The sequence below is a fragment of the Papaver somniferum genome, chromosome 7, assembly GCF_003573695.1.
Source record: "Papaver somniferum cultivar HN1 chromosome 7, ASM357369v1, whole genome shotgun sequence".
Taxonomy (NCBI): Eukaryota; Viridiplantae; Streptophyta; class Magnoliopsida; order Ranunculales; family Papaveraceae; genus Papaver; species Papaver somniferum.
Genome location: NC_039364.1, coordinates 240,501,680 through 240,514,142, shown reverse-complemented (window position 1 = coordinate 240,514,142; position 12,463 = coordinate 240,501,680).

The following is a 12,463-nucleotide window of genomic DNA, read 5'->3' as shown; positions in this document are numbered from 1 at the left end:
GTAGTATCGCTCGTGTATTTAGAGAAACAACTTCTTTTTTCCTTGGTGCTCGCCTTCATGCATTTCTTTCAGCATGATTGGGATTTCTGCCTCGCCCAGGCGTCGTAATAAATCTCCTTCAAAACTTTTACGATACATGATTCCTTCATGGAGTATGAATCTCTTGTATCTTTGCTTCACCTTGGTTGTGTCTTTCTTGCTTGTAGGGAATACGAAGTCGCGAAGATAACTGAGGTACGGCTTTTGGCAGTCCTCAGCGTGGTCAACATTGAAAACTTCCAATTGATGCGGCGGTGCTTGGAAATTGGAGCAAGATTGTAACACCATGTGTTTTTAGCACGGAGCGTGCTAAAAGATGCGCCATGGCCTGAGATGAAGCTTCATCCAAAGCTTCGGTTGCGTAGGAAAAAGAATATTGGCCCTTGGCCAATACATTGACAATGTTCAACCAACATGGCTGCACATCGGGTTGGCAGCGGACAACCAACATGGCTGGACAACGAGTTGGCAGCTGACATCCAACATGGATGGACATCGGGTTGGCATCTGACATCCAACATGGCTGGACAACGAGTTGGCAGCGGACAACCAACATGGCTGGAAAACGGGTTGGCAGCTGACAGCCAACATGGCTGCACATCGGACTGGCAGCGGACAGCCAACATGGCTGGACATCGGACTGGCAGCGGACAACCAACATGGCTGGACATCAGACTGGCAGCGGACAACCAACATGGTCGGGTATATAGCAACGACCATGAATAGTAAAAGTGGGGAGTTGATGAATGATTTTTCCTCCCCTAATCAAAGTTGTAAAAATGTGAAGTTAACATATATAGGGAGGGGTACTTGGTTGAAGGTGCATATACGGACCATGCACCAAGTGAGATAGCCTTAGAGATGTACAACCATCACGGCTGGACATTGGAGTGGCATATGGGCCAAAGACGGAAGTACAACCATCACGGCCATTCACGGGAAATGGCTCAGTAAATGTTCAGTCGTCATGGCGGGACATTGAAACTGGCATGTGAACCAGAACTGAATGTACAACCATTACAGTTATACATCGCAGTTGGCCAGAATGGTAAGGTGCAGCCATCATGGACTGGGGAGTTGATGAATGATTTTTGCTCCCCCAATTTGAGTTGTAAAAATGTCTTTTAAACTTATATAGGGAGGGATAGTTGGTTGAAGGTACATATGCGGACCATGTACCTAGTAAGCTTCATAGCTTAGCCGGAAGAGTATAAATGATGCTTAGGCCTCATTTATAGATATGTAGCCTTACCAATGGAGAGTGTTAAGCATGGGAATCACTATGCCATGCCACATACCAAGTATTCATCACTTGGATGCATTTTGATGGAGAGGCTTATACGGACTAGGCCATTACCATTATTGCTTGGCCACGACCATGAAAACGAGCTTGCTTAAGTTTCTGTTCCTTCGTGGGTGAACTACGGTCTGTGCTTGGTCCCTTTAGAGTAGGGAAGGGTACGTAGGCAGACACAATGAGTTGCAGCATTGCCGGTCCAGCACTTTGTCGCTCATACCATCTAATTGTGAGATGATTGCGACATTCTGGCCTCTCCTATCATCTGGCTCGGTAGCTCGACGCAAGAGATGATTGTGGCCAAACTTGATGAGGCAAGTTGCATTACATTCACTGGATGCTCATACTTCCTATCAAGGCGTTCGACATAGGCTAAAAACCCGAATGTCGTTATTTATCTCGGGAGGAGTCCATTTTGTTGGGAAACGTCCCAAAGATCAAGACATGCATGGTCACCAGAATTTAGCCAAATTCCATCGTTTAGGGCCTCAAAATGCCGTTTTTTCCGTTTTAGGAAAGTTTTTGTTTTCCTGATAAACCCTCTGCGGACTAAGGATGAGTTGGAACGGTGTGGAAGCTAAGTTTGCCGCATCATACTCGACGAGCATGCTTTCAAGGGAAATGGACGTGCATTTTTCCTAGCCTTAAGTCCCGGATCGTAGCTTCATCATGCCGCATCGGGAAAGTTATGGCCTACGAGGCAACGCGCCAAAGGCGTAATTTTCCGGTCCGTCACAGTTGGTATCAGACCAAGTTCCGAGAAAACTCTAGGGACTGTGCGGAGTGGACTTTTCCACGAGTATTTTCCTTAATGGAAACTTAAAGTTGGAGAGTAGGCCAACTTTTGCGCGGAAAGGAATTTGTAACTGCTATGCCAGTTACTTTACGAATCTAGTTGAGCTTGCTTAAGTACTGTGAGTTTTCCTGACCTAAGTGGCACCCTACTTATGAGTGGATATCCGGAAGACCGTCTAGGACGGTGGGTAGGCAATGGGACTGATCATCCCCACACGATGGTACTGGCCAAGGGTGTGCGTTGTTAGGCCCAGCTAGCATCCCACTTACGAGTGACAACCTGGATGACCGTCAGGGACGGTGGGCAACTGGAAACTGTTCCACACAGTACTGTGCTAAAAACTTATCATTTCGACGACACCTTTCAACTTGTGAACCTTAGGGATTCCTGGGTGGTAGTATGGAATGCCATCTAGGATACCTGGTCGATATATCCTCTTGGCACTCGCCAATTGCGATTCTTGGTATTGTTTTGGGCGCTTTTGGATTCCATGGAAGGCGGTATGGGACGGTTTCTCAGAAGGTCTAAATTGTTTTTCACGATAACTTGAAGAAACCCGTGATTTCTGAGCATCTGGTATGGGACTTTTGCTCAAGAAATCCAAACCGATGAAATTGTCCACAATAGTCTTTGTTTTGAATTTCGGGGACGAGATTCTTTAAAGGGGTGAATAATGTAACACCCTGTGTTTTTAGCATTGCGCGTGCTAAAATATGCCATGGCCTGAGATGAAGCTTCATCCAAAGCTTCGGTTGCGTAGGAAAAGGAACATTGGCCCTTGGCCAATACGTTGACAATGTTCATTCACCATGGATGCACATCGGGTTGGCAGAGGACATCCAACATGGTTGGACAACGGGTTGGCAGCGGACAGCCAACATGGCTGGCCAACGGGTTGGCAGCGGACAGCCAACATGGCTGCACATCGGGTTGGCAGCGGACATCCAACATGGCAGGACATCAGATGGTAGCGGACAACCAACATGGCCGGGTATTTAGAAATGGCCATGAATAGTAAAAGTGGGGAGTTGATGAATGATTTTTCCTCCCCTAATCAAAGTTGTAAAAATGTTAAGTTAACATATATAGGGAGGGGTACTTGGTTGAAGGTGCATATACGGACCATGCACCAAGTGAGATAGCCTTAGAGATGTACAACCATCACGGCTAGACATTGGAGTGGACTATGGTCCAAAGATGGAAGTACATCCATCAGGCCCTTCACGGGACATGGCTCAGTAAATGTTCTGTCGTCATGGCCGGATATTGAAACTGGCATGTGAGACAGAACTGAATGTACAACCATTACGGCCGTACATCGCAGTTGGCCAGAATGGTAAGGTGCAACCATCATGGCTTGGGGAGTTGATGAATTATTTTTGCTCCCCCAATTTGAGTTGTAAAAATGTCTTTTAAACATATATAGGGAGGGATAGTTGGTTGAAGGTACATATGCGGATCAGGCACCAAGTAAGCTTCATAGCTTAGCCGGAAGAGTATAAATGATGCTTAGGCCTCATTTATAGATATGCAGCCTTACCAATGGAGCGTGTTAAGCATAGGCATCACTATGCCATGCCGCAGACTAAGTATTCATCACTTGGAAGCATTTTGACGGAGCGGCCTATACGGACTAGGCCATTACCATTATTGTTTGGCCACGACCATGCAAACGAGCTGCCTTAAGCTTCTGTTCCTTCGTGGGTGAACTACGGTCTGTGCTTGATCCCTTTAGAGTAGGGAATGGTACGTAGGCAGCCGCAATGAGTTGCAACATTGCTGGTCCAGCACTTTGTCGCTCATATCATATAATTGTGAGATGATTGCGACATTCTGGCCTCTCATATCATCTGGCTCGGTAGCTCGACACAAGTGATGATTGTGGCCAAACTTGATGAGGCAAGTTGCATTCCATTCACTGGATGCTCATACTTCCTATCAAGGCGTTCGACATAGGCTAAAAACCCGAATGTCATAATTTAGCTCAAGAGGAGTCCATTTTGTTGGGAAACGTCCCAAATATCAAGACATGCATGGTCACCATAATTTAGCCAAATTCCATTGTTTAGGGTCTCAAAAGGCCGTTTTTTCCGTTTTAGGAAAGTTTTTGTTTTCTTGATAAACCCTCTGCGGACTAAGGATGACTTGGAACGGTGTGGAAGCTAAGTTTGCCGCATCATTCTCGACGAGCATGCTTTCAAGGGAAATGGACGTGCATTTTATAGCCTTAAGTCTTGGATCGTAGCTTCATCATGCCGCATCGGGGAAGTTATGGCCTGCGAGGAAACGCGCCAAAGGCGTAATTTTCCGGTCTGTCACAGTTGGTATCATAGCAAGTTCCGAGAAAACTCTAGGGACTGTGCAGAGTGGACTTGTCCACGAGTATTTTCCTTAATGGAAACTAAAAGTTTGAGATTAGGCCAACTTTTGCGCAGAAAGGAATTTGTAACTGTTGTGCCAGTTTCTTTGCGAATCGAGTTGATTTTATTTAAGTACCGTGAGTTTGCCTGGCCTAAGTGGAACCCCACTTAAAAGTGGATATCCGGAAGACCGTCTGGGACGGTGGGTAGGCAATGGGACTGATCATCCCCACACGATGACACTGGCCAAGGGTGTGCGTTGTTAGGCCCATCTATTATCCCACTTACGAATGGCAACCTGGATGACCGTCAGGAACGGTGGGCAACTAGAAACTGTTCCACTCAGTACTGTGCTAAAAACTTGTCACTTCGACGACACCTTTCAACTTTTGAACCTTAGGGATTCCTGGGTGGTAGTATGGGATGCCATCTAGGATACCTGGTCGAGATATTCTCTTGGCACTCGCCAATTGCGATTCTTGGTATTATTTTGGGTACTTTTGGATTCCTGGGCAGGCGGTATGGGACGGTTTCTCAGAAGGTATAAATTGTTGTTCACGATAACTTGAAGAAACCCGTGATTTCTGAGCATCTGGTATGGGACTTTTGCTCAGGAAATCCAAACCGATGAGATTGTCCACAATAGTCTTTGTTTTGAATTTCGGGGACGATATTCTTTAAAGCGGTGAATAATGTAACACCCTGTGTTTTTAGCATTGCGCGTACTAAAAGATGCGCCATGGACTGAGATGAAGCTTCATCCAAAGCTTCGGTTGCGTAGGAAAAGGAACATTGGCTCTTGGCCAATACGTTGACAATGTTCATCCAACATGGCTGCACATCAGGTTGGCAGCGGACAGCCAACATGGATGGACATCGGGTTGGCAGCTGACAGCCAACATGGCTGGCCAACGGGTTGGCAGCGGACAACCAACCTGGCTGGACATCAGACTGGCAGCGGACAGCCAACATGGTTGGACATCGGATGGCAGCGGATAACCAACATGGCCGGGTATATAGCAATGGCCATGAATAGCAAAAGTGGGGAGTTGATGAATGATTTTTCCTCCCCTAATCAAAGTTGTAAAAATGTTAAGTTAACATATATAGGGAGGGGTACTTGGTTTAAGGTGCATATACGGACCATGCACCAAGTGAGATATCCTTAGAGATGTACAACCATCACGGGTAGACATTGGAGTGGCCTATGGTCCAAAGATGGAAGTACATCCATCATGGCCCTTCACGGGACATGGCTCAGTAAATGTTCAGTCGTCATGGTCGGACATTGAAACTGGCATGTGAGCCAGAACTGAATGTACAACCATTACGGCCGTACATCGCAGTTGGCCAGAATGGTAAGGTGCAACCATCATGGCCTGGGGAGTTGATGAATTATTTTTGCACCCCCAATTTGAGTTGTAAAAATGTCTTTTAAACATATATAAGGAGGGATAGTTGGTTGAAGGTACATATGCGGGCCATGTACCAAGTAAGCTTCATAGCTTAGCCGGAAGAGTATAAATGATGCTTAGGCCTCATTTATAGATATGCATCCTTACCAATGGAGCGTGTTAAGCATGGGCATCACTATGCCATGCCGCAGACCAAGTATTCATCACTTGGATGCATTTTGACGGAGCGGCCTATACGGACTAGGCCATTACCATTATTGTTTGGCCACGTCCATGCAAACGATCTGGCTTAAGCTTCTATTCCTTCGTGGATGAACTACGGTATGTTCTTGATCCCTTTAGAGTAGGGAAGGGTAAGTAGGCAGCCGAAATGAGTTGCAGCATTTCCGGTCCAGCACTTTGTCGCTCATATCATCTAATTGTGAGATGATCGCGACATTCTGGCCTCTCATATCATCTAGCTCGGTAGCTCGACGCAAGAGATGATTGTGGCCAAACTTGATGAGGCAAGTTAAATTCCATTCACTGGATGCTCATACTTCCTATCAAGGCGTTCGACATAGGCGAAAAACCCGAATGTCGTAATTTAGCTCAGGAGGAGTCCATTTTGTTGGGAAACGTCCCAAAGATCAAGACATGCATGGTCACAAGAATTTATCCAAATTCCATCGTTTAGGGCCTCAAAAGGCCGTTTTTTCCGTTTTAGGAAAGTTTTTGTTTTCTTGATAAACCCTCTGCGGACTAAGGATGAGTTGGAACTGTGTGGAAGCTAAGTTTGTCGCATCATGCTCGACGAGCATGCTTTCAAGGGAAATGGACGTGCATTTTCCTAGCCTTAAGTCCCGGATCGTAGCTTCATCATGCCGCATCGGGGAAGTTACGGCCTGCGGGGAAACGCGCCTAAGGCGGAATTTTCCGGTCCGTCACAGTTGGAATCACAGCAAGTTCCGAGAAAACTCTAGGGACTGTTCGGAGTGGACTTGTCCACGAGTATTTTCCTTAATGGAAACTTAAAGTTGGAGAGTAGGCCAACTTTTGCGCGGAAAGGAATTTTTAATTGCTATGCCAGTTACTTTGCGAATCAAGTTGAGCTTGTTTAAGTACTGTGAGTTTTCCTGGCCTAAGTGGCACCCTATTTACGAGTGGATATCCGGAAGACCATCTGGGATGGTGAATAGGCAATGGGACTGATCATCCCCACACGATGGCACTGGCCAAGGGTATGCGCTGTTAGGCCCAGCTAGCATCCCACTTACGAGTGGAAACCTGGATGACCGTCAGGGACGGTGGGCAACTGGAAACTGTTCCACGCAGTACTGTGCTAAAAACTTTTCATTTCGACGACACCTTTCAACTTGTGAACCTTAGGGATTCCTGGGTGGTAGTATGGGATGCCATCTAGGATACCTGGTCGAGATATCCTCTTGGCACTCGCCAATTGCGATTCTTGGTATTGTTTTGGGCACTTTTGGATTCCTGGTCAGGCGGTATGGGACGGTTTATCAGAAGGTCTAAATTGTTGTTCACGATAACTTGAAGAAACTCGTGATTTCTGAGCATCTGCTGTGAGACTTTTGCTCAGGAAATCCAAACCGATGAGATTGTCCACAATAGTCTTTGTTTTGAATTTTGGAGACGAGATTCTTTAAAGGGGTGAATAATGTAACACCCTGTGCTTTTAGCATTGCGCGTGCTAAAAGATGCGCCATATCCTGATGAAGCTTCATCCAAAGCTTCGGTTGCATAGTAAAAGGAACATTGGCCCTTGGCCAATACGTTGACAAGGTTCATCCAACATGGCTGCACATCGGGTTGGCAGCGGACAACCAACATGGCTGGACATCGGGTTGGCAGCTGACATCCAACATGGCTGGACAACAAGTTGGCAGCGGACAGCCAACATGGCTGGACATCGGACTGGCAGCGTACAGCCAACATGGCTGGACATCGGACTGGCAGCGGACAATCAACATGGACGGGTATATAGCAATGGCCATGAATAGCAAAAGTGGGAGTTGATGAATGATTTTTCCTCCCCTAATCAAAGTTGTCAAAATGTTAAGTTAACATATATAGGGAGGGGTACTTGGTTGAAGGTGCATATACGGACCATGCACCAAGTGAGATATCCTTAGAGATGTACAACCATCACGGGTAGACATTGGAGTGGCCTATGGTCCAAAGATGGAAGTACATCCATCATGGCCCTTCACGGGACATGGCTCAGTAAATGTTCAGTCGTCATGGTCGGACATTGAAACTGGCATGTGAGCCAGAACTGAATGTACAACCATTACGGCCGTACATCGCAGTTGGCCAGAATGGTAAGGTGCAACCATCATGGCCTGGGGAGTTGATGAATTATTTTTGCTCCCCCAATTTGAGTTGTAAAAATGTCTTTTAAACATATATAGGGAGGGATAGTTGGTTGAAGGTACATATGCGGACCATGTACCAAGTAAGCTTCATAGCGTACCCGGAAGAGTATAAATGATGCTTAGGCCTCATTTATAGATATGCAGCCTTACCAATGAAGCGTGTTAAGTATGGGCATCATTATGCCATGCCGTAGACCAAGTATTCATCACTTGGATGCATTTTGACGGAGCGGCCTATACGGACTAGGCCATTACCATTATTGTTTGGCCAAGTCCATGCAAACGAGCTGGCTTAAGCTTCTGTTCCTTTGTGGATGAACTACGGTATGATCTTGATCCATTTAGAGTAGGGAAGGGTAAGTAGGCAGCCGCAATGAGTTGCAGCATTTCCGGTCCAGCACTTTGTCGCTCATATCATCTAATTGTGAGATGATTGCGACATTCTGACCTCTCATATCATCTGGCTCGGTAGCTCGCCGCAAGAGATGATTGTGGCCAAACTTGATGAGGCAAGTTGCATTCCATTCACTGGATGCTCATACTTCCTATCAAGGCGTTCGACATAGGCTAAAAACCCGAATGTCGTAATTTAGCTCAAGAAGAGTCCATTTTGTTAGGAAACATCCCAAAGATCAAGACATGTTGATCTATAGATCCACATGGTCACCAGAATTTAACCAAATTTCATCGTTTAGGGCCTCAAAAGGCCTTTTTTCCGTTTTAGGAAAGTTTTTGTTTTCTTGATAAACTCTCTGCGGACAAAGGGTGAGTTGGAACACTGTGGAAGCTAAGTTTGACGCATCATGCTCGACGAGCATGCTTTCAAGGGCAAATGGACGTGCATTTTCCTAGACTTAAGTCTCGGATCGTAGCTTCATCATGGTGCATCGGGGAAGTTACGGCCTGCGGAGCAACGCGCCAAAGGCGTAATTTTCCGGTCCGTCACAAAGATCCTTGGAGAAATCGAGATTGAGTCTTCATTTCTGGCCAGTAGTATCCAAGGCGTTGCAGACGACGATAAAGTGTTACCACCAACGTTTGTCCGCAAATTTCGTTATGAATACGGTTAAGCTGTTGTTGTGCCTCTTCATCTCCGAGGTATTTTGACAGGGAACCATCTGGGTTCTGGCGGTACAACATCCCATGAAGCATGAAGAAGTTTTGTAAGGTTTTGAGACTGACCTTTCCTTGGGAGAGCAAGTTGTTAAGTTCTTGAATAATCAATGTTCTCCAGTCGCTGGCGTCAGTCTCCTTAGATTGCGAAAGCCATGTTGATGCCACGGTTCGTCTTTTCACCGTCAGTGTTTCTTCCAAACCTCCGAACTGCAGCTTTGATGCTAATGTGGCTAGGCAATCAGCATGTCTGTTGTTTCTACAGCCAACATGTGTTATGGTCGCGTCAGCGAAGTAATTTAGCAGCTTTTGCGCCTCGGATCTATAGGGGCCAGCATCACCTCTTTCAGTGCGTATACTCCATTCATCTGGTTAACCAGTAATTTAGAATCACCCCTTATTTCCAGAAGTGTGGCTCCAGCTTGCTTGCGTAATGACAACCCTATGAGAAAGGCTTCATATTCTGCTGAATTGTTGGTGTAATGAAAGTCTAGCTTGAAGGAATGCGAGAAAACTTCACTGGTTGGGGATACTAGAACCACGCACGCTCGTATGATATTACTGCTAGGGGTGGCGGAGCCATCGAAAAATAGTATCCACGATTCTTCTTTGACAAAAGAGATTTCCGGAAATTCTCCAGGAAGGTCTTCGTGCAGTGCTGTGGTACCCTCTCCTTGGGAGAGCAAGTTGTTAAGTTCTTGAATAATCAATGTTCTCCAGTCGCTGGCGTCAGTCTCCTTAGATTGTGAAAGCCATGTTGATGCCACGGTTCGTCTTTTCACCGTCAGTGTTTCTTCCAAACCTCCGAACTGCAGCTTTGATGCTAATGTGGCTAGGCAATCATCATGTATGTTGTTTCTACGGCCAACATGTGTTATGGTCGTGTCAGCGAAGTAATTTAGCAGCTTTTGCGCCTCGGATCTATAGGGGACAGCGTAACCTCTTTCAGTGCGTATACTCCATTCATCTGGTTAACCAGTAATTTAGAATCACCCCTTATTTCCAGAAGTGTGGCTCCAGCTTGCTTGGCTAATGACAACCCTATGAGAAAGGCTTCATATTCTGCTGAATCGTTGGTGTAATGAAAGTCTAGCTTGAAGGAATGCGAGAAAACTTCACCGGTTGGGGATACTAGAACCACGCACGCTCGTCTGATATTACTGCTACGGGTGGCGGAGCCATCGAAAAATAGTATCCACGATTCTTCTTTGACAAAAGAGATTTCCGGAAATTCTCCAGGAAAGTCTTCGTGCAGTGCTGTGGTACCCTCTCCTGGGAAAGCTTCTAGTAAATTTGCGACCGCTTGTCCTTTGATAGCTCTTGGGGAAGCACATGTTATATCAAGCTCTGACATTTGGAGGAGCCATTTGGCTGGATTTCCTATTAGGGACGGTTTTGAAAGCAATAACTTCACAGGATCGGACTTAGATATATGCACCACTTTGTTTGAGAGCAGATAATTCCTAAACTTCTAAATGGAGTGAATCAAATCTAGGCACGCTTCTTATTCCTTAGGGTATCTGAGTTCAGCATCCCTCAAAGTCCGACTGAAGTAGTATATAGGGTGCTCAATTCCTTCATCATCTTCTTGGGCGAGAAGAGCTCCAACATCAGTATCACTAAAAGAAGTGTAGAGACACAACGGTCTTCCTTGTACAGGAGATTTCATGACGGCTGGGGATGGCAGTATTTGTTGAATCTTCCGAAAAGCCTCTTGTTGTAGCATCATCCAAACAAAACTTGCCCCCTTATTCAACAGGGGGTGAATGAAGCAACAAGCTGAGCTCAACCTTACCCATGAAGCTCTGGAGTTCTTTCACAGTTTGTGGAGGTGGCATCGTGAGGATGGCTTGTATTTTGGCTGGGTCGACTTTGATTCCCTCGGCGGTCACGTGGAAACCTAAAAATTTGCCCGAAGAGACGCCAAAGGCACACTTCAAAGGATTCATCTTTAGTTTGTATTCACGATACCTTTCAAACCCCTGTCGCAGAACCTCTGTATGGGTCTCCCGGGTTTTTGACTTAACCACTATGTCATACACGTAGTCTTCAACTTGCTTATGCATCATATCATAGAAAATTGCGGTCATGGCGTGTTGGTAGGTGGCGCCAGCATTTTTCAAACGGAAAGGCATCACGGTATAGTAAAAGTTTCCGAGAGGAGTTCTAAAAGCTGTCTTACTTGCGTCATGCTCGTACATCTTTATTTGATTGTAGATGTTGTACCTGTCCATGAAAGAGAACATACCGTGTCCACTGGTGGCGTCTACCGGCATATCAATGTTAGGAAGAGGAAAATCGTCCTTGGGGCAGGATTTGTTCAGATCCCTAATATCAACACATCACCTGTTTTGGACGCTCTTCTTCTTTACTGGAACCACATTGGCCAACCAGGTGGGATGGTGAATGGGTTTGATGAAACCATCGACTAGTAATTTTTGAATTTCTATCTTGATCTGTTCTTCCACATCGTGTCTGAGCTGTCTCGGAGATTGTTTGACCGGTTTGGATCCGGGTATTATATGTAGATGATGAGTGACCATTTTACCATCCAAGCCAGACATTTCCTCGTACGTCCACGCGAATACATCTTGGTATTCCTTAAGAAGGTCCACAAGTTTTGTACGTTCGTCGACACATAGAGTTGAGCTGATGGAGACAGGACGTGGAGATTCCTCGCTTCCGATGTTGAAAACTTCGAGTTCATCAATGGTGGAGTTGGTTCCGTCCTGCAGTTGTCGTGGTGCATCCGGCACCTCCTCTTGTGGATCGCTGCTGTGGTTGCATTCCATTGGGCGGAGAGACTGGGTGGTAGTCTCCCCTGCTAATTGCTAACAACAGCGCCGATATACGGTTTTCCTTTTTTCGTCACGACAATAAAAGCTCGCTCCCGCTTGGTATGAGTATGAGCCATACTTCCGTTTGATTATGAGGGAAAATTGGCGTGCTTTTACTTTAGAGAGATGGCGCGAGATTAGGTCTCTTTGTGCAGCGATGTGATCCTGTCCTCTTGTAGTTGCAGGAAATCCTACAATACACCCCTCGTATGATTTTATCATTGATCA